Genomic DNA, 24,307 nt, shown 5'->3' with positions numbered 1-24,307 from the left:
AACATCGTTTGGTCGGTGCTCGCCCAACCGAAGTTACAATATTTCGCAATTGAAAATGACAAGCCAAAGCTTACTCGTGAAACTTCAGAAACGCGACACAGTACCAGCAGCTTGAACGACAAATTAAGAATGGCGCGAGAATTTTTTTTAATAGACAAAAATCAACGCTAATTTCTAACGTCCTACAAAGGGAGAGTTCCACGTATTAAACAATAGACGCTGAAGCAAGAAGAAAAGTTTGAAATTAGAGAGAAAAGTGTAGGTTTGGTCGCGGCTGGGTTGGATAGTTGTCGCTAATGAAGAAAATTAGATTAGCTCTAATCAAATTCGTTTGGTAAGTTTATCTAGCCAAGAAGATAGATAAGCTTCTTTAAAATAAAAACCCAAGAATCAAGCTTTTGGAAAAAAATGAAGGAGACCGACAGTAATCACGTCAGGCAAAAACAAATGGATTAAGTGTAGAAACTAGATTAGTTAGAGAGAGGTGGAAGGGGGGACATGGCGATAATTATCTACTTGAAATAATAAAAAACTTATAGAATACAAATAAGGAGGTTAGATTATTTCATTACAATTGGCACTTTTGATTACTTTAAACAAATTTGCACTTTGGAATTCTTTCTCAACATTATTAAAAGAAATATACATTAGTTCAGGGTTAACGACCTTTCAGTAACAAAACTTGCCCCCATGTCCAAGAATGACCCCATCGTGTCTTTACCGGTTACAATATACACTAATCCTACAATTATTTACCTAGAAAATACTTTTAATTACTCGTAATTTAATTTAAAGAAACTGCAGATAAACTCCAATATCAGGTAAGTATGGGGCTCTACTTACTAACTTACTAATAAAAAAACAGGCGGGAATTGAAGGGCAGGAACCGGTCTAGGAAAAAGATATGACTAATTCCATCGACTAGTTTAAATATTACCCAATACAATATTCTGATTTCAAGACGAAAGAAATATAAGAAGGAAAAAAACCCCGAACAAAATTCATTTTTGGGAGAATAGACCGAGGGACATTATGAGTCGTACTAAGAAAATTCGGTGGCGCTTAGCGTCGACGATAAGTATAAGTAAAGCTTACACAGGGGCATCTGTTCCGTTTCTATACACTCCAACTATATAGTTAAAAGGAAGGTAGGGGGTGTCTGTCCCCACAATAAGGAATCATCCCCCTGGCCGCCGTTTCTGTTTCTAGAGGGGCCTTGCCCATTATGCTCGCATCGTGGGAAACCAGAAGCCGAATGAATACTACTTACTCCTTACTTCTTGGGTGCCAAACATTAAAGCAGAAGAAAGAAAAAAATAATAATCAAAAATGGAACGACCACAGATCAAACTTGCCCCCCAAGCCAGAACCCTACAAAGGTCTAAGGAAGGAAGGAGATATGGGACTCTTCGTTTAATTTTAAACTAAGATGGGATTATATCTTTTGAAGGGATACCGAAATGCTAACTAATATCCCCTTTGGTTAAGGGAAGGTCTAATGAAACGCGAATTAGTTAATGGGCAAGGGAAAGTCTAATGTAACAAGAATTAACTAATGGTCAAGGGAACGTCCAATGTAACAAGTATTAACTAATGGTCAAGGGAACGTCCAATGTAAAAAGAATTAATTAATGGTCAAGGGAACGTCCAATGTAAAAAGAATTAATTAATGGTCAAGGGAAAGTCTAATGTAACAAGAATTAATTAATGGTCAAGGGAAAGTCTAATGTAACAAGAATTAATTAATGGTCAAGGGAACGTCTAATGTAAAACAAGAATTAGTAAATTAGTTAATGATCAAGGGAACGTCTAATGTAAAACAAAAATTAGTAAATTAGTTAATGATCAAGGGAACGTCTAATGTAAAACAAGAATTAGTTAATGATCAAGGGAAAGTCTAATGTAACAAGAATTAATTGATCGTCAATGGAAAGTCTAATGTAACAAGGATTCCTTGTCAAGGGAAATTCTTATGAAACAAGAATCCCTATTCAAAGAAAAGTCTAATGAAAACAAAAAACAAAAAAGTACATACTCTACATAGATCTTGAAAAACAAATTGGTAAAATATCTTTCGAAGGACAAATATCACAAAATTGGACTTTATTATTATTTTGGGACTAATTTAAATATTACTTGCATGTCTCGGATGCGGGGAGAAAATGAAATTAACGAGTAATATTAATTCCGTGGTTTTTTATTTTAACAAAATGAATTTCTTTCGAGTGTTTAAAGATAAGAAGAAAAATAGCAGAAATTATTTCGTATCAGCAATTACAAATAGATAAAAAAACACAGCCCGAACTCTTTAATGAATTCTTAAATAAATTCACATGCGATACAATAAGATTCGCGTAAAAATTATCAACCCGCATTGGAAATAAATATTACAATAAATAAATTAAATTTGGGAAATAATAGAAAAAAAATGCTTATCTGTAATATTTTGGGTTCCTTAAACTTTGAATAAGGTTAAGGTATAATAATATTTGCCCCGTCTAAATAAGTAAGAGGGTCCTACTCCTCATTGTTAAAAATGGATTGCCCCAAAATGCAACCGCCTAAACAGTAGTACGGGGACCCTAACCTGAAAAAAACATACGCATACCCTTTCTTAACGTAAAACTCAGGAGCTGAAATTAAATATAATATTGAATAAAAAGGGGTCGAACAGTTATAACCCGAATTTTGTTTCTTAAAAAATGGGATTTTTTTTCTGGAATTATAAGAAAATATGGGACTAAAAAATGTGTGTTATAGGAAAATAAAGGACTAAAAAATGTGTGTTATAGGAAAATAAAGGACTAAAAAATGTGTGTTATAGGAAAATAAAGGACTAAAAAATGTGTGTTATAGGAAAATAAAGGACTAAAAAATGTGTGTTATAGGAAAATAAAGGACTAAAAAATGTGTGTTATAGGAAGATAAAGGACTAAAAAATGTGTGTTATAGGAAGATAAAGGACTAAAAAATGTGTGTTATAGGAAGATAAAAGACTAAAAATGTGTGTTATAGGAAGATAAAAGACTAAAAATGTGTGTTATAGGAAGATAAAAGACTAAAAAATGTGTGTTATAGGAAGATAAAGGACTAAAAAATGTGTGTTATAGGAAGATAAAGGACTAAAAAATGTGTGTTATAGGAAGATAAAGGACTAAAAAATGTGTGTTATAGGAAAATAAAGGACTAAAAATGTGTTTTATAGGAAAATATAGTGTCTTTTATAGGAATATATAGGACTAAAATGCTCATATACCGTATAATATTAGGGCTTTAATTAAACTAGGTTGAAAAAGCTAAAACAAATAACAAGTAAAAATTTACTTTCATAAGAGGAACTTAATTAAAGTACTATACAATAATTAATATACGACAAGTTCAAAATTATAGGATTTCACAGAGAATTATAGGACCGCTGGGCTAGCTGCAAATATCGATACAAGTGAATGGAAGCGAAGTAGGAGACCCCCTCGACTTTTTTTTTTTTTTTAAAAAATGTAAGATTTGCGCAAAATATATATATATAGAATTCTGTATTGTTATCTTGCCAGGTTGAAACATTAAAATACGCTAGGCTGAATCCGTAAAAATATATTTTTTTATCTGGGGCGAATTCTCTAAGTAAATCTTTCAATATATATTATTGGGTTGGGGTCGGGGGGTTCCCCCCCTCTCTCTATCCATTCTACGTATAGTTTCTTATGGTTATTATAGTACATAGTATAGTTGGGGCATCTTTCCGCTTCGACGGAATAATAACGAGATTCTTGCAAGAATTATTCTGAAAAGATTTTACGTACTTTTTGGGGTAAAAAAGGGGGGGGGCGAAGACACGGGGTCGGGGGTCGTGAAAGGGGGTTTATGAATAAAGGTACGGTTGATCCTTAACCCTAGGACACACACTATAAAAAGGGACAAGCGCACCAGGTGAGAATGACTAGAAGACCAAGGGACAATGGAGATCCCAGAAAACCTTACTACCTCGGATATATACGGAAAAATTCAACTTGATTTGAAATTTAATGTAGGTTCTCTTTTACAATCAATATTCACCAGCCGTGTAAGGGGGGCTTGGTTAAATCTTTAAGAGGCGTTTCCCCCCCCCCTCAGTGGCCCGGGTTAGTAAAAAGCACCCTTTCACTATATACATTCATTCCCCCCTCTCTCTGATAGCCCAGGTGTTCCACGATTGTACAAATATATTTTTATATAAAAAAAAATAGCTCAACATCAAAAGACATTCAAAGAGATTTTATCCATCTAATCAAGAAGACCCGGGGTACAGGACAGGATAGGACCATCCGACCGATATGAACTTTGCAATCTTAAAAAGGGTCCTACAGAAATTAAGACCGAAACTAAGTAGGGTTACCAAGAAATTTACTGATTCAAATTGCCCAACTTTTCCAGGGTTTTCTCTACTATTTTCCTTGAATTTTAAGGCCCAATTTTTGAAAACATTCCCTGACTTCTTCTTAATTCTTAAAAAATCCCTAACAATGTTATTGGAAATTCTTAAAAATTCCCCTAACAATATTGCAAATTCTCAAAAAATTCCCCTAACAGTATTGCAAATTCTCAAAAAATTCCCCTAACAGTATTGCAAATTCTCAAAAAATTCCCCTAACAGTATTGCAAATTCTCAAAAAATTCCCCTAACAGTATTGCAAATTCTCAAAAAATTCCCCCAACAATATTGCAAATTCTCAAAAAATTCTCCTAACAATATTGCAAATTCTCAAAATTCCCTAACAATATTGCAAATTCTCAAAATTCCCTTACAATATTGCAAATTCTCAAAACTCCCTTGCAATATTGCAAATTCCCTTACAATATTACAAATTCTCAAAACTCCCTTGCAAAATTGCAAATTCCCTTACAATATTACAAATTCCTAAAATTCCCAAACTTTTCCACCAGATTTTCCCTGAACCTGTTGGCAACTCTGCTAAGAAGCCGCCACCACCACCAACCACATCCAAGAGTGCCAAAGCCCAAGAAAGAAAGAATAAACAAGGAATCCATCGAAACTTGGAATTTCTCTTTTGAGGGACAAACAAGACCCTCCAAGGTTTACCTTAGCTGGAAGCCCCATTGTTCAGGAGAGAGGGGGGGGGGCTACCAATCCACCAAGAAAGATATCGTCGAAGGGTAGGTAGGTATCCCGTTACCACTAATGCCCGCCTGCTGGACCCCTCGATTGAATTTGAGATTTCTTTTTATTTTCCAGGGGGGGCTGGCAGGCTTGCTTAAAAGATATCTTCTCGCTCGTGCAACAATACGCCGGATATGTCAGAGGGGGGGGGGTGGCTATCATAGTAGTTCGGACCCTCCTAGACAATGTAACTGGACATTAATAGCGTTGAAAGAGGATAGGGCAACCCGCTTTTCGTAGCGCTATTAAGCGACACTGACCAAAGTTCAGTAGGTAGGCATTTTTAAAGACTTTAGTACTACTAAAAGTTTATTCGCTATTCTGGTTAAAAACTGACGTCCTCTGAAAAGTATTGACGTTCATTTTTCGAATAGATAGATGGAGGTGAAAACCATGACTACAATAGGTTCAGTACCCTACCTGGTCAAACAATACAAAATATATTATAAAAATTCCAACCAAACACGGGACGGGACGGGACGGGACCATCTGGCTTGAATCAATTTGACTATCGCATGGTAATATTCATTGGCAATTTTTAACTGACAAACACCGAATGTCCCGGGACTGTAACCCTTAAATCAGGGTTAGGACGAAATTTTGATATTGACAAAGTCCTTGATTTTTTCAGCTTTTCCCTGAGCAAATTTGGCAAATATCCCGGACCATTTTAAGGTGTTGATATTGGCAAAGTCCTTGATTTTTTCAGCTTTCCCTGAGCAAATTTGGCAAATATCCCAGACCATTACGAGTCATACCTGGCCCATATTTAGCATTTCTCGAAGCATGTTTTGATATACCAAACGAAATCCCTGATATATCCCTGACTTTTTAAGGAAAAAAACCCCTTTAAATCCCTAAATTTCCCCCATTTTCCAAATCCCTGACTTATATAGGTTCCTTATGAACAATGCCTTTGGAGTTTAGTTTAACAAGGTTCATACAACGCTTGGAAAACCAATTTTCCTGATATTTCCAGGTTTTTCCAAATAATTTTCAGGGTCTTTTCCCCCATATATTTTCAGGGTATTTTCCCCCATATATTTTCAGGGTCTTTCCCCCCATATATTTTCAGGGTATTTCCCCCCATATATTTTCAGGGTCTTTCCCCCCATATATTTTCATGGTCTTTCCCCCCATATATTTTCAGGGTCTTTCCCCCCATATATTTTCAGGGTCTTTCCCCATATATTTCCAGGTGTAAGGCCACTAAGTAACTACAAAGTATTATTTTTCTTTAGCAATAACTTATCGGGATTAGTTTCATAACTGAACAACCCCTTTATTAATGGGAAAGTCTCACAAACTTCATTAATTAATTTCCCTGAACTTTACTTAAAAAAAATCATTAATTTACCTTTGAGTTTTTAATCAACAATTTATTTCCCTAACAATTCCAGCTTCTACAGGTTTTGTATTAAACCAAAACCCTGTTTAAAATAAAAAAAGTTATTTCCCCTAAAATTTCTAGATTTTTTTATAATATAAAAAAAAAGAAAAGAAAAAGGTTCCCCTTAAATGGTGTCCGGTGGTTTATTATTAATATATTTTCCATATACGTTCAAAACTTTCTAATTTCTCGAATGGCTAGTGAATACCGGGGGGGGGGACGTAGAGTTCGGTGTAAGGAGTGGGGGGGATGAACTAATACCATCACAAAGATGGAGGGGGGTTTAAGATGAAGAAAAAGAAGCAAGAAGAAAAAAACCTAATATCCTGGGACTAGAAAATTTTGTAATTTAAGACTGCGGAGAGAAAAAAAATTTGGGGTGGACTAGAACTGGAGGGGTTAGGGGAGGGGGAGGAGTTAGAAGAGAGAGAGAGAATTCTCTATGAAAAGAACGAGAAAATTTAATGGTAAGAAGAAGGGGGCATCAGCCCCACAAACTAGCCCCCCCCCTCCCCACCAACTCCCTTAAATTTTCTCTTTTTTTTTTGTGAGAAAAAAGAGAGAGTTCGTAATTTAGATTACACATTTTCTCTCCGGAGCTTTTAAAAATCTTATAAGTAGAAAGCAACCCCATCTCGAGCGACCCGACCACTTCATTAATAGATGACATGGTTGATGCAGTCCATAAAGAAAACAACCCCAGTCAAGAAAAGGGATCCATCCCCATTAAAAAATTAAAATTTCTTATAGGAAAAATTTGATTTATTTTTTAATACGGAATTATAGGATATTATGTGTTTTTGACAGGTAAATATAGGACTAAAAATGCTCGTCTTGGGTTATGTAGAAAAATCTCAAAAAGATATTGGATTTTACTTTGAAAATTCAGAGGAACTTAATTAAAATATAATATATAAAAAATCCTGAGCAAACTCCGCAATTTCGGTGATGTCTAGTCGAATGTGATCTCGGATAAAAGAGCTAAATTTTGATAAATTTGATGTTAAACTACACGAAAACTTCCCAAACTAAGTCAAAAATATAGGATATTATAGGACCTTTCATGAAATTATAGGATATTATAGTACAGTTTAAAAAATAGGAATTATAAGACCGTTGGGCCCCTTGCAGTCATTTCCAAATAGCTCCAATATTAGCGGAAATTCTACTAAACATGCACTGAAAAGGCTTAACTAAATACATGGTTAGATAACGTGAGAATAATTAAGGGCTCACCCATCTAATCTACTATATCTTCTTTATATATATATATATATAATATGTTGGGGGTGGAGGTTTGAGGGGGCATAATAGGAAAAAGGAAACTGAGGGAAAGATGGAAGAGGAAGAGAGGATAAAGAAAGAAAGAAAGAAAGATGGAGAAGGAAGAAAGAATATTTCTCGGTTGCCCGGGCAACGCCAATCCTGGCCGCCACTCACCCCATTCAAGCAAAAGCATGGCCCCGAAAGAGAATCTATCTTCTTTCCTCTCTATGTATTTATATGGAAACTCGTCCGAAACTGTTAGACGCCCGGCTACACACGTGACACTCACGGACCACCCCTAAAACCAAGCCAACCAACTCAAGACGACAATGTTGCCAACTACCCATCCCTACCCCCAACCACTCACCACTCGCCTCTCTAACTAACTATATACAAATAAATTCCGCTACCACAAATTCCAACCTTGTTATAAAAATAGTTTTAAATTTCAAGTAAATTATAATTCATTAATTTCTAACCTAACCGAATAATATCGTGTTACAACTGGTTTAATTACGAATTTCCTTATTAATTTCGTTAAAAATCTCATTTTAATTTTTCGTTTTTCCAGTGACTTGGTAATGTATATTCGAACTAAACTCGAATCAAAATTGACTATGAGGGGAAGGACAAGGGAAGGGGGTGGCGTGAATTTAGTCATAGGCGTAAAGAACAAATTAGCACGAAAGAGAGTGAGAGAGAGATAGAAAGATGTTTTACCCCCCCCTCCTGTTTTCTTGTGTTTAAAACTCCCTTAAAACGTAGCTCGAAAAGTAAACTTGGCTTCATCGAAACAAGATGGCCCACCAATAATAATAATAGTAGTCACATCGTACCGTACTTAACAGGCGTACGTACAGTATACGTCAGCGAATATCCAACCCCTCGACCTTAAACAGTGCTAAAATCATTACAAGATGGCCCTCCCAACCCAAGCGCTGGGCTCATAATCATATAGTAGACACATCGTACCCTACTTAACAGGAGTACGTACAGAAAACGTCAATGAATATCCAACCCCTCGACCTTAAACAGTGCTAAAATTATTACCAGTAATCATAGAGAAATATAGCAAAGCTCTACAGCTACAACTACAACCACATCTTCTACATACATCCCATAACAAACTATTACCCACTCAAATCGATGTGGCTAAAAAGCTTCAAAAGTGGCTTACGGCGCGTGTTAAAAATTAAACAACTTATTCAACACCAGAAATAAATCAATAAAAGTAAATATACCATCATCCCTAAACTAGATAAGAACATTGGGGGGAAACGTTTGAAGCTATAGGGGTTGGTTTAACTTCGGTTAACGCATTTCCTACAAAAACAAAAATCCTCGTAGATCTCATCTCGCGGGGGTCTTAGTTAGGAGGACTAAGAAGAAATAATAATTCTTTTAAAGCTAATCCCCCTCCCTCCGTCTGATTTCTTGGGACTGACATCGGAATAGTCGAACCACGCCTAGAAATAAGAACGAGGGATGAAGTAAGAAGAAGAAGAAGTTAAAAAAAAGGACCTTTTAAAGTATTTTTTTAAGATATTTCGTTTGCTAGAGAGAGACTGACTACACGCTGAGATTTTATACATTTTCAAGTTTGAGATAGCGATGCCTAAGAAATGGAGAGAGAGAAAGAGAGAGCCACGCGGATATTAGACTCCCCGTCGACAACAAAACGAAAATATACGCCCGATTCAAACACCCAAATCAATCAAGAGTCCCATTCGCATACGAATTAATCCAAATGTTTCGGTAAATTGCGCCAAAAAAATTAAAGCTGCACGTGAAAAAAGGAACTCACTCAAATTGGGCCAAAATTGAAGCTGCACGTGAAAAAAGGAACTCACTCAAATTGGGCCAAAATTGAAGCTGCACGTGCAAACATACTCTATGTAAATTGGCGCCAAAATTTCACACGCACGTGGAAACTAAATTGATCCAACTAAAATCGCGCCAAAATTGAAGCTCCACGTGGTAACTGACTCAAATCGCGCCAAAATTGAAGCTCCACGTGGTAGCTCGCAGAATATAAATTGACGCCAAAATTCGACCCGCACGTGGAAACTTACTCACCCACTAAACGCAAATCGCTTGAGACTGAACTAAAAGATATTCACGCGCAAAAACACTCCAGAATCGAAACTGAGTGAAGAAGCCTTACAAGCGAAGCGGCACGTGCAAAACTACTTAACTCAAAATTTCGCCAGAGACGAAATAAAATCCAGGCGCCAGAAGTTTAGACGATATTTATAAATTCAAGCTAATTAATCCGAACTAGTCTCGTTTTTAAAAATAAGTATTTTTTTTTCTTTAGTAAGACAGGCAGGCGTTAAGTTAAGAAGAAAAAAATAAGATAGAGTCGGGTAAAGCGCCTTGCATCAATTGCCAGATTAAAAGCCGGCTAAAGGTTTTAAGAAACCACCACCAACTACACCACCAAATCCGCGCCCACTCAAAAGTCAAAGACTGCCAGATATCATCATCTACCTTTACTAACCAACAGGATAAAAAAAAATAAAATTACCGTTCCCCCTTCCCTCTTTCCTTGAAGAAACGATAAAAAATAAAGTTTAAAACACTTGGGTCAAAAAAAAATAAAATAAAATATATATGTATAAAAAACCGGGGGTAAAAAAAAATACTGTCAAAAGTAGGATGCGAGAAAGCCACGATGAGTAAATGTAGAAACCACGCTACACTCCAACAAGACCGATTGATACTAGACACGAAATGATACTTACACATTTAACATTATTAACAGATGAGAAAATACTACTACCAACCCAATATACAACCGCATACGGAACTTAAAGAGGATACTCCGTACTAGAATTTTATTTATTTTTAATCGAAAGAGCGTATAAAATAATGAATATCATCAATTGGAACCATGTTTCTATCTACAATATTCAAGAAGATACAGGCAATTAAGTAATATGAGTAATGGATGGCACTACGCGTTAGGCTTTCCCCCTATTGGACAAACGAACACGTCAGGTGGTACTAGGCGTCCAATAGGAGTACTTCGCGTGAAAGCCTAACGCGTAGTGCCATCCATTACTCTTATTACTTAATTGCATGTATCTTCTTTAATATTGTAGATAGAAACATGGTTCCAATTGATGATATTCATTATTTTATACGCTCTTTCGATTAAAAATTAAATAAAAAATTCTAGGCTACCCCGGATTATCCCGGGCCGTTTGTGAACAATAGAAAACACGACAAAAATAAATTCATAACTATATTAATCTCAACCATCCTATCTATTTAATATTCGTTTCCTAACTTGATGGATATTAGCCCCGCGGTCCAAATCATTTACATTTTATTACACGCGGATTAATAATACTACCACCGGTCGTTACAGAAATTCCATTTCTATTTAAAGCAAGCCATTGCTTTTTTTCAGGGGAACCTTTTAATTCTAACGTTGATTAAATTAAATCCTCGCTGAATTTCGAGGATGAGATGATTTGGGAGGGGCGCGAATTATGCTGATGGGAGGGAGAGAGAGAGAGAGAGAAACACCGGGCAAATAAATAAAAATGTAATAAAACAAGAAAAAAAGAATCATAGTTAGGCGTATTTCTTCATTAAAAAATCAACATCTGCTTGAATAGGACAAAATACTAAATTACACGCTTTTACATAAATATATAAATAGAAACAAATAGGGGGAATTGTTGTGGTTGTTAAACGTTACGTAATGGCGTCGTTACATTAAACGATTGAATATATTTTAATAAATTAAATACACGGTTTTAATCCCCATCTTTTAATCCTCTATCTAGAGCTCAGCTAATAAAGATTAAAACAGATTCTTCTAAGGTTAATTATATTATATTTTAGAAGTCACGTGGTTCACGAAGGGGGGCGGGAGGAGAGAAAACGGGATACGATTTACAGAGAGAGAGATACAGAGTGTATGTTTGTGACGTAAGACGTATATGGCGCGTGAACGGAATGGAATGAGAGAGATCTAGGAAGAAAAGAAAGAAAGAAAGAAGTGATGGTCGGTTGTCATGGAAACTGGGTGACATATTTAGATGACTTGCGCGAGCGCTCACCAAAAAAAATAGGGCCCTTCTGTGTGTGTATGTGTGTCTACCCCGAGTTACACAGATATAGTTTGTAAACCGAGGGGGGGACTGAAAGAAAAAATATGTAATGTAAAAAGTCAGGGGAAATTCATAAAGATAACGCAGATAGCTTTCAGCTGGGGGGTGGAGCTAAGATCTGCCGGATAAGACTTACACTACAGTACAATATAGAGGGCTGTTGGTTGTGGGAGGAGCTAAGATTCGTCAGGTAATTTTAAGGGCCATACTGAGCTGAAACCCACCAATATGGCTGTCAGAACCATGTTTAAGACTTGGAATGGTGTGACGTACTACTCAGCCAACTGAACGCTCTCTATTGGTGGGTGGAATTCAGGAGGAAAGCTTAAACCCATCATCAATATGTCTACCAGAACTAAGGTAAGACTTAGGAGGGTGTGACGTAGTATTCTCCCAACTGAAAGCTCTCTATTGGTGGGTTAAATTCAGGAGGAAAGTCGAAACCCATCATCAATATGGCTACCAGAACTAAGGTAAGACTTAGGAGGGTCTGATCTGACGTAGTATTCACCCACCCAACTGAAAAGTCTCTATTATAAAGAGGATATGTAGGTCGTGTAGCTCTTTAGATGGCCATATTTAGTACCGTCTATGTGTGACGTCACGCGATACAAAGGGATGATACTCAACTGAACCACCTTTAGTTAAAACGCAACGCAAACCACAGGCTTGTGGTTGTCAACAATAATCCAGTAGACACATTTTTGAACCTTTACATCTTAACGGACCTTTAAAATTCAAATTCCGAGAAAACCCCTCTCTCCTCGCGTTCAAAGAATTTCGGAATTCTTGGAAATAAGCTAGCAGACTTCGCGCGCGTTAACTTCTATAAAAACGTGGCGGCTATCCCAGAATCGATTGAAAATATTGTTGTAAACAGAAAAGTAAATTTTATGTTTAACCCCCCCGAGTGTACGTGACGGGAGAAGAGGTGAGGGAGTGAGGGTGAGAGCGATACAAACGACAGACAGACAGACAGAGACTGAGATGGAACGAGGGGAAAGAAAAAATAAGTATAAGATAGGGGTCGTCTTATTACAACCTTGGAAGGCATACAAATTACCATAATAAAATAGCAAATTTACAACGAAACGTTTTAAGCCTTCCAAGAGTGTAACAACGGAGCGAGGTTATGGAAACTGTACCGAGCAAAAGAAAATCCAACAAGAAGAAAGCGGATTCCCTTCGTCTTCTCTTAGTTACTAACGCAACTCCGCTCATAAATTAACCAATAGGGGCCAAAGGCAGCATCCAGCGCTTTAAAAGGGACTCCCGTATCTCCGTGATATCGCTCCTTTCCCCTAACATATTGGTATTACTTCAAATACGCCGGTCAGTCTCCCTCCTTTGCTAAAAGGAACTTGAAAGTACAGAAGTTGGCGAGGCAAAATACATATTGGAGTTTAGGGTCAACCAGGGTTGAATACCAAGGAACTTTACAGTCGGGATGGACATGGCGCGGAAACGAGGTTATTGATGGCGGACGCACCAGGGGGATGAAGAAAAAAAAAAGGAAAATGCGTGGGTGGATGGGTGGGAGAACGCCCCATCTCATCTGGGATGGTAAGAGGCAGGAGGACCAAGAGCAACGAGAGAGAGAGAGAGAGGGAGAAAAAAGAGGAGGATGAAATGAGAAAATGGAATGAGGAGGATGGATCGAGAGGAGACTCTGACGAGATGGCCCTTCATGCCAACCTGACCACCACCCACTGGTCAAGCTAAAACTGACCGATGGATATAGGCACCCCCCTCTCTCCCTGCATCCTAAAAAAAACACGGCCAAGAATACAATTTATGGACCAACCGACCAAAAGATTTTAAACGGGCAAAAAATAAGAAAAATCCAATGAGAAAGAAAATGTCTCGCTATCTTACGTTATCTTCTATCAACATTGCTTAAGTTAAATTATATTTAAACATATTCTTAATGTTAGGTTTAAAGATACTTCTTGAGGAAGTAATGTTAAAAATCACTAAATTAATTTCGTAGAAAAATCATTAAGGGCAACAGACAGACATATGGAATAAGGGAGGTTTTTAGGAATGTTGAAAACAGGAAAGAATAAGATAACAAAACCCGAACTAAACAACGTAAATTATTGTTTTTAACAACAAGGAAATAAATGTAGACGCAAACAAACAATACAATACACAAACGCGTCAGGGACGGACGGACTGGAGAAAATATTTTTAAATATTTTGCCTTATCATAAAATCAAAGCTTCCTTTATCCAATCGGAGCACAACATCTCGCGTTCTAATTAGACATAAGGCGACCCCCCCCCCTTCAACATTAAGAACCAGTTCAAGTTTAATTCAAATCATTTCAATTTCAAACGATTGGTCAGTTCAGTTCTTGCCAGGGTAAAACGCTGGCTGGCCGGATTCTCTTGACCGATATAAAGTTACGGTCAGTATTGACCTCGGAAGTGTAACCGTAAGGAGGGGTCAAACCTCCCAAGGTGGGGGGGGGAGAGAAGGGAACGAACGAAAGAAGAGTCACCCACGAGCGTAGAAAATATTAGCCCTAGTGGTCAAGAATGGAGCTCGGGTGGAAGGATAAAAGGATGGAGAGATAGAAAGAGAAAAAAGAAGCCCAAGATCAACAACGGGATTGCCTCGCCAACATCCCTTATAAGAAGATGAAAAAGAAAAATAAACCCGGGAGCGAAGGCGCTTAGTCCACCGCCAAGAAACCAAAGATCGCCGCCGGTCGCATTAGAGACCGTCGTCGGGTCCGGCCAGGTTGAACACCAAACGTTTTAAAGTCTATATCTACCCGTTTAGACTCAAGACAAAATGTGACGTTTACATTTTCCCAATCAGAACAATATAAATTCCTTTTTCAATTGATAATAACCATCTTCTCAAGCCGCTTAAATACTATACAGGCAATGGCATCCGTCCATTGGTTTGTAAGAAAGATACGTATGTTATAACATAAACAATATATATTTTTGTAAGCTGTTGCGGTGCCATTAAGTTGAGTGCTAGGCTTAAAACAATTAAGACACAAAAATGACGCCGTTAAAACACTCCCGGCCGCGCACCAGCACCAACCCAATAAGGTACCAAAAAAACCATACCACAGCGGCCGCTTAAACGTTCCTTCAATGATGGTACACGTCGGAAGGATACTACTAAAGCTTGGGCCCATAACCGTTTATTCTTATCACGGGAACCCTTAACAAAAACTAACTATAGCTCCCGCTCTTTTGGAAAAAAGATGCCCGTAGTGCCTCTCCTGGACTGCGCGCCTTTTCCACGAGTCCAGGGACGCGCAAGTATTACAGGAATTGGACAAGTACAGAGAGAAAGAGAGAGAGAGAGAGAGAGAGAGAGAGAGAGAGAGAGAGAGAGAGAGAGAGAGAGGCAGCCACATGTCAGAAAAACATTAGTGCTAATGGATAGCGCGGGAGGGGCCCCAAATTCTTACCCCCCCCCCAGGTCGGACCCACCAATGTCTAAAAGTATGGATGGCATGGCAGCAGAGGGTTTTAAAAATAAGCGGGGGTTATTATGGGGGATGGCACCCATAGCTATGGTTGGAACACCCTATGGGTTCTTTTAACTGCAGCACCCCCACACGCCCCCCAGTAATACTCTAGCACCCTAGCGGGATTTATGTGAAATAGGTTTTTATTATGTTTGGACAGTGTAATGGAACATTTCAAGGAACCTGGGGGTTACGTAATATAAATATCTGGAAATGACCCCTCTTCAAAAGAAATAGGTATTTCCCATTATGGTTGTTGCAAAAGTTAAGCGATCAAACTAATTAATTTAATTAACTCACCAAAATTAAAACAATACCTTATCGATGGCATTTTTTGTTAAGGCATCTAGCGTTCCGCGCCAAAAAACGATGTTTAAAGGCGGCAGGCAATGGGCGCTCTCTGGAGAGAGAAGGGATTGAGACGAAGTCAGAGTTCGGGTCGCTAAGCCTCGGTTATCAACTTTCATCACGCGTAAAAAACGCGACTTTTACCTAATTTAGAAAAGAAATTAGGCTTAAATCGATATCATACCGTATTCAGGAACACTTTATCCGCAATTTAGTATAAAATTAATAACATTAACTACGATTTAAATTACAATTTAATTGGATTTAATTCCCGAAATTGATTATTGCCAGAGATGGTTTATAAAATAACACGACAAGAAGCAGAGTAGCAGACTACAAGTGCAACAATGGGGAGAAAAAGTCACCACCTACTGTTACAGAAGGTTTACAATCAGGCTGGGAAATAAGGATATTTTTTAAACTAGTCCTTGGGACCAGTGACCCCTCTAATCCCCGAAATAATTAACTGGTCTCCGGACTGGTCCCAGCCTTTGTTCTCCAATAGATTTGCAATTAATATACTGGTCCCGAGGACCAGTAACCCCCACTTTTTGAATTAAAAAACTAGTCCAAGCAATTAATAAACTGATTTTGGACCAGAGGAAGTGTGCTATTTCCCAGCCTGTTTACAATTATTTTCTACCACACGATATGGTTTTAATAGGAGCTTTCACCCTGTTTCATAGATTTTAAATACTAATTATGCTTTCCGTGTCAATCCTGGTAACTTCTAAGTTAAAATTCATACAATATCTTGTTATAGAGAAACGTAGGTACCTACTTTTTATTTATTTCTAATTTAGCATTATTTAGAATTGTACCGATTTTGAGGGGATAACAACACGTGGTGTGGTACAGATGGGGTAAAATGTTTTAGAGGGGTCTCGTTTCGTTTTTTAAAAGGGCCAGGCAGGATACGAAAGGGTCCATTAAAGTCGTCGATCCTGGTATAATTACGAGCGGCTTAGAAAGAGAAAAGAACAGAACAGAAACGTATCTCGTTTCCTGTTAAACAGGGAGTTAGTTAGGTATACCTATAATTATAAAAAAAGTTCCTAAACTAGGTCCCGCAGGAGGATGGAAAATAAGAAGGGGACCCAATCATTATAGGGTTGCTGGTAGTAACGTATGATCACAGTAAGGACCCCAACATCATGATGATGTAGCCGCCTTAAAGCCCAGGAAACTAAAGTTCCTCGGTGTCTATCAGTATCTTTTCTTTTTCTCTGTTTCGCATCTATCCAAGTTCAAACATTTTGACCCCACATGGCGCTAGTGTTCTAACCTTTTCTATAACGATATATATATATAAAAACACGCCTTTTTCATGGGAAACATGGACCCCCTCGGTAAAACTAAAATGGCGCCCAGTTCAAATTACTAAGGACATATAAATAGCAAGAAGTGATATCTAGTTTATTAGGGAGAAGTTATAAATTCGCCACATTTCCAGCTTTATCTCCAGTCCAAACGTATAGTAGGTCCGGAGTTAATCCCCGCCTCTAAATTACAACCAGCATCTCATTGGTTCTTGAAAACTCACGTCAGCGCGACGCGAATGACGAAAATTACAATGTATTTTCCAACTGAGGAGAGGCGAAATATCCCGGTCTCCTTTTACATCCCCCCCTTGTATTTTGAAAGGGGGACTGGGACTATGGCGCGCGAATACTTAGACATCTTATAACTTCTCCCTAGTAAACTAGATATCGCTTCTTGTAAATAGTAAATACGTTTTAGCTAAGCCTAAAAAATTTAAAATGTGGGAATTAAGATGAGAACAAGACCTCGGTCATGTGACTTGGCTTATGTCGTCCAAAGGACAAAGAGAATAGAGGAAGAAGGAAGAGGAGGACATAGTACAATAAACGAAGGCATTCCTTGGCAGAGCCCAAATCAGTGATTGATTATTAAGGCCCATCTCTGACCTTTCCCCCCCCCCAATCCCCCTCCAGAGGTAAAAACCTCCCGCTACCTTTGTGCCAAACGACATACCTACACGTCTTCTATATAAAAATCCCCCTCAACATACACACACAGGAACCACCGGGGATGGGGAGGAAGGGGGGTAACCCCCGAAAAAAAAAGAGAAAGGTCAAGACCCCCAACCAAAAGACCCAACCAAGTTTTTAATCTTATAAAGGAAAAGTCTCATTAAATTCTGTAGGCATTTTCGACATATACGGTTTCCAGTATTAACCCCGTATTATTCCGAACCTATTCCTTGAATTTGGGGGGGGGGAGGGGGAGGTGAAGAGACGTTTTTAAAAATATAAGGAAAAAGGGGGGGACACATTAAAAGGAGAAAAAAAATATAATCTGAATTTCTAAAGGCGAACATTACTGATAACCATTAAGAGAGAACATATGGCCCATCTATAACAATCTTAGTTGACAGCGAAGGTAAACAGTAGGCTTAACTCTCAGTTGTATAAAAATTAGTGTCAAGTGACAATGGTTCCCCAATAGTGTGGGAAAAGAGAAGAAGAGGGAATGGAAAGGCGTCTCACAGAGACAGAGTATCTTCCCTCCGTACACTTTTAATAACGGAATTAAGTATCCGACCCCCCTCTCTCTCTCTCACCCATGCACGTGAAATCAACAAAAGATGAGAACGCGCTAAATATACCCCGAGAGCGCGCGCGTCTCGTTCAAGTGCAAAGCGGTAATAATGCCAACCGATAACCTCAGTATATGAAAAATAGCCCTAATCCAAGCTTATACTTTATTACAAGTATTAAGGTGGACAGACTGTAATTAAAAGGCGCGCGGGCCGCGCTCGGGACACTATGATTCACGCACGGTATGGCGGGAAAGGAGCAGGAGGGGTCAAGCAGTTGTAGACTACACTACTACGCATGATTCATCAATGTTAATGAAGGCAAAATCGGTGCTATTGTTAAAAGAGCGACTCGCGGATGAGTCAAATTTCTGATCTCCCTTCATTATTACAAAGGGGGTGGAGATTGTCGTTGGGGGAAGGTATTCTTCATCCTCGGGTTGCCAATGAAAAGTACTTAGAAAACGCTGATCGGAATTAATTAGGGAAAAACGATCACAGATAAAGCCTACTACTTTCTCTTCATCATCCACTACCACCGACCAATCGATACACAGACCATCTTTTTAAGTACTTATACTTAGGGACTTCAAAAACGCAGCCAGATCTATAACGTGGCTGCATCTTTTAAAGATTAATTTTAAGCAATTAAAATATTTAAGGGCTAAAGAGAGCTAACCTTGAAATATTTGCGAAATTGCAATTTGTATGTCGAGAAAAATAAAGAGCTCCATGGTCTGTCTCTATGTACAAGTACACAATGTACTTGAAAGAGTCTACGTAAGGGTCATGACATAAAATATGGATGCCTACTCCGGGACAAAGAGTGTCGGGGGCGCGTGCGTAAAAGACATACGCAAACTTACTCAACAAATCGCAACTGGTCTTTCTAGGCACTAGTACCAAAAATATACCATTTGGAGAAAGAAGGTTGTGTGATGATAATTTTATCGGTAACCCCTGACACCAACCCACCAAAAATCGGGGGCGAAGGAAGAGTCTATATTCTACTTCCCATTTGGACTTTGAGGGGGGTTTTAGTCGACGGCTTAGGTCGGTCGGTGAGACCACGAAGAGAAGGCAGGCACGGATTTCCCTTTGCAAAACGAAACGATAGAAACTAAAGATTTTAGTGCCTTGCATTTAAAACTGGCTTATAGACGCGAATGGATCCTGGGATGTGAAGGGGGGCGGGTGAAAGGGGGTTGCCAACGAGCAAGCGAGTGTTTGCCGTAAATTTAGCGACTTCCTGGTAAACAGCAAAGCCCTGGCCGTAAAAGTCAAGACAAGAAAAAGAAGAGAGGGCGAGATTTCTTCTCTATACTAAAGAGGAGAGCAGAGGGAGTATGGTTTAAAAAAAAAAATAATAAAATTCGCATTTTTTATAAGAAAAAATAAGGATGCTCTCGATCACAATATTTCAATAGAGAATAACAACGTGATAAAAGTGAGCCAGCCACCGTTGTTGTCACGCGTTGCATTACATAGGAGGGGCAATAGCCCCCCCCCCACCCATCCCCAAAACCTCTAATTTCAATATGGAAAGAAAGGAAGGAAGGATAGATGGATAGAGTCTATTTTATTCTTTAAATTTTACCCTAAAAAGAGGTTTCAAACTGTTTTAAAAGATTTCGCTATCGTGTCTGTCGAGGGTGGAGGGATTGTGAGAGGGAGAGAGAAGGCGGATGGTTTCGACTGATCAATATTGGGTTGGATACATAGATAGATCCCAGGAGCTAGCTAGCTAGCTATGCTGAAAAAGAGAATATTTCTAGCCCGAAAAATTGAGTGAGGATGCTTGCAAAAGTCTCAACAAAAGCCCACCCACAAAGATTCTCTCTCTCTCAATGTCTCTTTCTCTCAGCTTGGAAACCTCCTCCAAGAAAGATAGATCCCTTTTCAATAAGTATTTTTCAACACCACCACCACCAACGGAATCATTTCGATTTCACGAGCCAAACTACAACTGAAATTATTTATTATTGCAACTCGCTAAGCCTCGTTGACAATGAGAAAGAGAGAGAGAAAGCGCGCGAATCTGGTTGTTAGCTAAGCCTAACCTTTATAAACTTTTAATTCAAATTAGGCATAATTCAAAGATACTAAGCCTCGTCCATTAATAAACTTTTAATTAAAACCGAGATGCTAAGCCTAACCTTTAGAAAAGTCCTTTCAATTCAAATTAGGCTTAAACCATAGATGCTAAACCTAACCTTTAGAAAAGCCCTTTGAATTCAAATTAGGCTTAAACCATAGATGCTAAACCTAACCTTTAGAAAAGCCCTTTGAATTCAAATTAGGCTTAAACCATAGATGCTAAACCTAACCTTTAGAAAAGCCCTTTGAATTCAAATTAGGCTTAAACCATAGATGTTAAGCCTAACCTTTAGAAAAGCCCTTTGAATTCAAATTAGGCTTAAACCATAGATGTTAAGCCTAACCTTTAGAAAAGTCCTTTGAATTCAAATTAGGCTTAAAAACTAACTCGCTAAGCCTAACAAAAACAATCAATGCACGAGATAGAATTTAAGCTAATAGCTTTTTATTTCTAAAAAAAAAAAGAAAGAAACGGTTGTTGGTTTATAAAACAAATCTGTCGCAGTTAGGGGAGTGTGGGGGGGATAAATATCGGAGTTGACACTATAGACCGTTTAATTTAAAAAGAAAATTTGTTCCTATTTCTTCATTTCGGGAGGAAAAAAATATAGTCGATTAATCACTGGGCGGTTTGCGCAGGTGGCGCTTTACAAAACTATATATTACTTCCCCTCCCCCTTTCCCCCTTTCAAAAAATTATAGAAATAATAATAATGGATATAAAATAATAGCACATAGAAGAATAAAAAAATAGCACGTGCCTCCGCTATGACGTCATAACATTACTTAAAAAATAATATTCAGTATTCAACTTCTTTTATTTATTTTTTTTTTTTCTCTCCCAGTTTTGTTCGACCACCAAAAACGGACATTAGCTAATAAATTTTATCACGGCATTATTTCCCATAAAGATAAAGATAATAATATTAAGCGTGGCTTTACCGGCTTCTACGCAGGCGCACTTCATACCGGGGGAGAGCGGGGGTGCACCAGGTGGACGCTAGTGGGGGTTTAACGAACGAACTTATAATAACTAATAATAATCAAGAGTCGAACCAATTTGCTTTTGCTACAGCTTTTAAATATTTATCGGGGGTGGGGGTGGACTTAGCGTCAGAGATACTGGATACTTGCCTAAAATTATGAGTGCTAATAGACTATAAGAAATATAATATATATATATATATAATATAATATATATATATATATATATATATATATATATATATATATATATATATATATATATATAAGTATTCACTAGTTACAAACTGGAGCTTGTCATGATGTGAGTGAGGTAGGTCATAGATTCGAGGTAAAGCGACGCCTGGTGACTGGGGGCTCTGTCAACGGCTTAACACAGACTAAATAGGAATAGGGAAGTCCTGCAACAAAATTAACCACCGAGTGTAGGACTTCAATTCTCGCTTCGGTCGTTCTCCCTCGAACTGTAAGTCTCTCAGTAGCATTACGAAGTATAGGTAGTGTCATACTTATGGAAGGAACATATCTTATAAACTTAAGGGGTTGTGTCCGACACCTCGGGGAGGTTTTTAAGCAGTCGACGACAATAGGGATTGTCACCGCGCGATACGCGATTCGGACGAATTCAACCGAGTGAAACGACAGAACGCGTTTTAGGTTTTTATGGAAATTGATAGAGGGGGTGAGGGGTTTGGGGGTGACAATAGCAACGGGCTTGAAAGGAAACAACAAATTATATCAGCTCGGCGTAAACTTGGGGATATATCTATATTTATAATAATAATGACCCGACTTTAAATATAGCTTTATATACTTTAATAATAATACGGACTAAAAATATATAAAAAAAAATTTTATTATTCTACTTTGGGTCTAAATTATATATTGCAGTATATAACGAATATTTTTAGTTAAAAAAATCTAAATTTAAAGTAGATCACGGACTAACTAATTTCCAGTAAGTTTTACTTTAAAATAAAAATATAATATAATAGCCACTTATTATTGTAATAATACTAAACCTTGAGACCATTAACAGAAGTAAATTAAGTTACATGTCACGAAAGTTAAAATAGTTTTAAAACTATAAAATAATTATTTTATATATCACCATTTGTAAAGAAGTGTATAGATACAGGGTGTTTCTGATAAGTCTGCATGCATAAATTAATTAAGGGGTAAGTTCATAGGGAGCACGGTCGATTTTGAGTCGAAAATGTAGTAACTTCTACGATTCCATTTTGATTCTACTAAGGGACACTGTTTTCGAGTTAAGATTGGATTGCAGTATTTTACGGATGACCCCTTAAATTTAATTAAGAAACTGATTAAGACAATGATTTCTAATTTAATTAATTAAGGGGTCATCAATAAAACACGTCAAATCATAACTCGAAAACAGTAGCTAACCCTTAGGGCAATCAAAATGGAGATAGAAGTTACATTTTCGACTCAAAATCGTACATGCAACCAAGAATATGGCAGACTTATCAAAAACACCCTGTACACATATACAAAAATACCTCGATATATTCACACCGCCATTTGTATTGAAGACTAGGTAGGCCAATATATAATATATATTTCAAATCACTTTTAAATCACCTTAGAATAGACCAATTACACTCTTGAAAGTGCCTATTCCCCGATAAACACACTTGGGGGAGTGGGGATAATTTCGTATTTCATCCCTTCTAATTTTAAGAAAAGGGGATCGAGAGGAGGGAGTCCAGTTTCTATATTATTTTATTTCTTGTAAAAATTGGCAGTCTTTGATTCTCGAATGTTGTTATAACGAGAGGGAGAGAGAGAGAACCATATATAACAAACAGATTACATATCGAAATGGTTTTCCAAAAGAGCAGAAGGAGCTAGAGGAGAGAAAAACATCTCCATCAAAATTTATCCACTCTTTCTCTCCCTCTCTCTCACTCCCACTCCCCATCTCTCTCGGATCACTTCGCTATAGGTGTCTATAACGAAGACTAGATGGTTAAACCCCCACCACATCAGATACTGTAATAATCACCACCCTTATCATAAGTTCATAAGATATGTTCATTCCATAAGCTTGTCATGAAGCGACGTAGGTGGAACGTCATACATCCTCGCAAAGCGACGCCTGGTGAGGCGCTGTCAAAGGCTTAGTACAGAATAAATAGTAGAAGATGGAATGGTTACAAACTGGAGCTTGTCATGAAGTGACGTAGGTCATAGATTAGATAGGTAAAGCGACGCCTGGTTTTGGTGCTGTCAAAGGCTTAGTAATGCAGACTAAATAGGACTAGATGGAAGGTCTGCAAAATTAACCACCGAGTGTAGGACTTCAATTCTCGCTTCCGTCGTTCTCCCTCGAACTAGCTCGAGCCCTGTAAGTCTCTTGCATTACGAAGTATAAGCAGTGTCATACTTATGGAACATATCACGTATAAACGTATGCCCTTATTGACGTAACGAACAGATACATTTACATCCCTTTCTCAACTACGTCATCATATAAAGAAAATCGGGGAGAATTCATCCAGTTTCGTTTTTGATTGACTATATGAGAGAGGGAGAGAGAAAGTGGTCCGATTTTAAACTCTTCTTCTAAACAGATACAGGGGGAAGGAAGGGGAGATGCCCCCGCACAATCCTTAACCATTGGGGGCTTAGGACTAAAAGAGAGAGAGAGAGAGAGAGAGAGAGAGAGAGAGAGAGAGAGAGAGAGAGAGTAAGAAGAGGAAGGCAATTTCATTTTATTTCAACTCTCTTACTGGAGAGAATGAGTGAGATCTTTTCGAACTTGGAAAGCAAATACTATTTTATCTCTTCTCATTGCATCATCACCTAAGACGTTCGTTCTGATGATCATTTTCTTGAAACAAATGGATAGATAGATGCTGGA

At 38.0% G+C, this 24,307-nt stretch overlaps 1 protein-coding gene across 6 annotated transcripts in view; it reads right to left on the bottom strand.

Moving 5' to 3' along the window:
- LOC149676501 (zinc finger homeobox protein 3-like) overlaps positions 1-24,307 on the bottom strand; it is a 130,890-nt gene that overhangs the window by 15,275 nt on the left and 91,308 nt on the right. The gene's annotated exons all lie outside the window — the stretch shown is intronic.

The sequence above is a fragment of the Phalangium opilio genome, unplaced genomic scaffold (genome assembly GCF_054372755.1).
Source record: "Phalangium opilio isolate 3A_F unplaced genomic scaffold, DU_Popi_V2 ptg000045l_1, whole genome shotgun sequence".
NCBI classification, from domain to species: Eukaryota; Metazoa; Arthropoda; class Arachnida; order Opiliones; family Phalangiidae; genus Phalangium; species Phalangium opilio.
This window is presented reverse-complemented; position numbering and strand designations above follow the sequence as displayed.